The sequence below is a fragment of the Myotis myotis genome, unplaced genomic scaffold (assembly GCF_014108235.1).
Source record: "Myotis myotis isolate mMyoMyo1 unplaced genomic scaffold, mMyoMyo1.p scaffold_m19_p_4, whole genome shotgun sequence".
NCBI lineage: Eukaryota > Metazoa > Chordata > Mammalia > Chiroptera > Vespertilionidae > Myotis > Myotis myotis.
In genome coordinates this window covers 22,878,132-22,880,596 of record NW_023416346.1, presented here as the reverse complement: position 1 = coordinate 22,880,596, position 2,465 = coordinate 22,878,132, and the positions used below count along the sequence as shown (strand labels likewise).

Below are 2,465 nucleotides of genomic sequence, written 5' to 3'. Positions count from 1 at the left end.
CTCTGGAAGAGACTAATTATAAAAAACAACAAAAGAGTGGAGAAGAAGTTCTGAAAACCCAAGCCAGTCCATTACATTAATAAAGAGAAGAGTTATAAAGCTAAAGGACTCCTTTGCAAAGATAGGCAGAGTGCAGGCCTTTAACTAATGAAAGTTCATGCAACTCTCACTACAGCACAGGGAGCTAGGTATCACTGCCTAGGTCAGGTTACATTGATGGTGAGCTGTGAAGTATGGAATTCATCCCCATTTTTTTTCTGATATTAAATTTCATGCTTAAGTTATCCCCACTATGCTGCCCTAAACAGACCTTCCCTGGATGCTAGAAAATGATGATGTATTTGAGAGGCTATTTTTCAGCAGAGTGCAACTATATTTTATGTGCAATTTCTTATTAGTCTGGCTTTTGAAAACCCACCTAAATAGTTTCTGCTTGTTTGTTGCCTGCATTTTTTTTATTAAGCCCATTATTTTTTGAATTTTTCTTTGGGTCGATCTAAAGAAGTGGGAATGTTATTAACAACCACTATTATTTATATGAAATTTATTTATACTATTTTCAATTATTGCTCCCAGACATTTTAACACCCAGTCTACATCCCTTTTGGTTAAACTGCTGGTGACTATATGGCCAGATAAATAGCAATCTTAAAGGTGTGCAGAATTGAAACTGACAAGAACCTTTACAAACTTACTAACTTTCCAAATAATAAGAAAATTTGTGAAATCAATTCTTGTCCTCTGAAACTACACATGAGAATATCTAATTCTCTGATATTTTCTCACACAATCCCACAGTGAACTTGTGGAGTAGGTACTATGATTATACCCATTTTACAGATAAGGAAACAGAAGCCCAGGTAGGTGAAATGACTAATGTAAGGACACACAAATAATGAGTGATAGAACCATGATTTAAACACATCTCAAATATGTGCTCTTTTTGCCTCAGTTTAAAAATGGGTAGGATTTCAGTAAAACTTTCAATTTTAGGTATAAGTAGACAGAAATATTGCAAGGATATACTAAACCTGAATGTTTCTATAATGAGTTTGACCAGTTCACTTTTGTAGAGCATTCTACCCAAGAACAATAGAATAAATATTTTATACACATGAAACATGAACCAGGATAGAACATATGCATTTAGAAGGGTTCAAGTAGTATGAAAACGGTTCTCTGAGTACATATACTTAAATTTAAAGTTCAATGATGTAAAGATCTCCTGAAAATGCCTAAATATTGAGACACTAGTAACATATTTTAAGTAAACCATGGGTTAAAGAAAACTAGAGCTTTCCGTCTGGCCGCAACCATAAGGTAAACCAAAATGGGCGCTTAGAAGTACATCCAGGAGCCATGGAGGAAGCAGTCCAATGTAATGCGTTTCCTTTTCAGGGTGCGCTACTGGCAGTACTGCCATCTCTCTGTGCTCCACAGCCCCTCCCCCACACCACCACCACCTGACAAAGCATGCAGGCTGGGATACAAGGCCAAGCAAGGTTATGTCATATATCTGATTGGTGTGTGCCATGGTGGCCCCAAACGCCCTGTTCCTAAGGGTGTGACGTACCACAAACCTGTCAATCATGTTGTTAACCAGCTAAAGTTTGCCCGAAGTCTTCAGTCTGTTGCCACGGAGTGAGCTGGACGCCACTGTGAGGCTCTGGGAGTCCTGAATTCTTACGAGGTTGGTGAAGATTCCACGTACAAATTCTCTGAGGTTATCCTCATTGATCCATTCCATAAGGTTATCAGAAGAAACCCAGACAACCAATGGATCACCAAATCAGTCCACAATCACAGGGAGATGCGAGGGCTGACATGTGCAAGTCGCAAGAGCCGTGACCTTGGGAAGGGCCACAAATTCCACCAAACGATTGGTGGTTCTCGCCATGCAGCTTGCAGAAGTTGCAATACTCTCCAGCTCCACCGTTACCACTAATATAAGTAATGTTTGTAAAATTCTTACCTAATAAACAATTTAGGACAAAGAAAGGAAGGAAGGAAGGAAGGAAGGAAGGAAGGAAGGAAGGAGGAAGGAAGGAAGGAAGGAAAGAAGAAAGAAGAAAGAAGAAAGAAGAAAGAAGAAAGAAGAAAGAAGAAAGAAGAAAGAAGAAAGAAGAAAAAAAGAAAGAAAGAAAGAAACAAAGAAAGAAAGAAATAAAGAAAAAAAACTCCAAAGTGCCCAACAGGTGTGGCTCAGTGGTTGAGCATCTATCCATGCACCATGAGGTCCACAGTTCGATTCCCTGTCAGGGCACATGCCTGGGGTGTGGGCTCGATCCCTTGGGGAGTGTGTAGGAGGCAGCCTATTGATGTTGATGTTTCTTTCTCATCAATGTTTGTATCTGTCTCTCCCTCTCCCTTCTTCTCTCTCTCTAAAATCAATAAAAAAAAAACATTAAAAAAAAACTTGAAGGTGAAATTAGAAAGTACTTTGAACTAAATGCAAATGAAAACAC

General features: G+C 39.0%; 1 pseudogene; it reads left to right on the top strand.

Moving 5' to 3' along the window:
* Positions 1-1,330: 1,330 nt before the first annotated feature.
* Positions 1,331-1,988, top strand: LOC118654324 (annotated as a pseudogene).
* Positions 1,989-2,465: the final 477 nt, after the last annotated feature.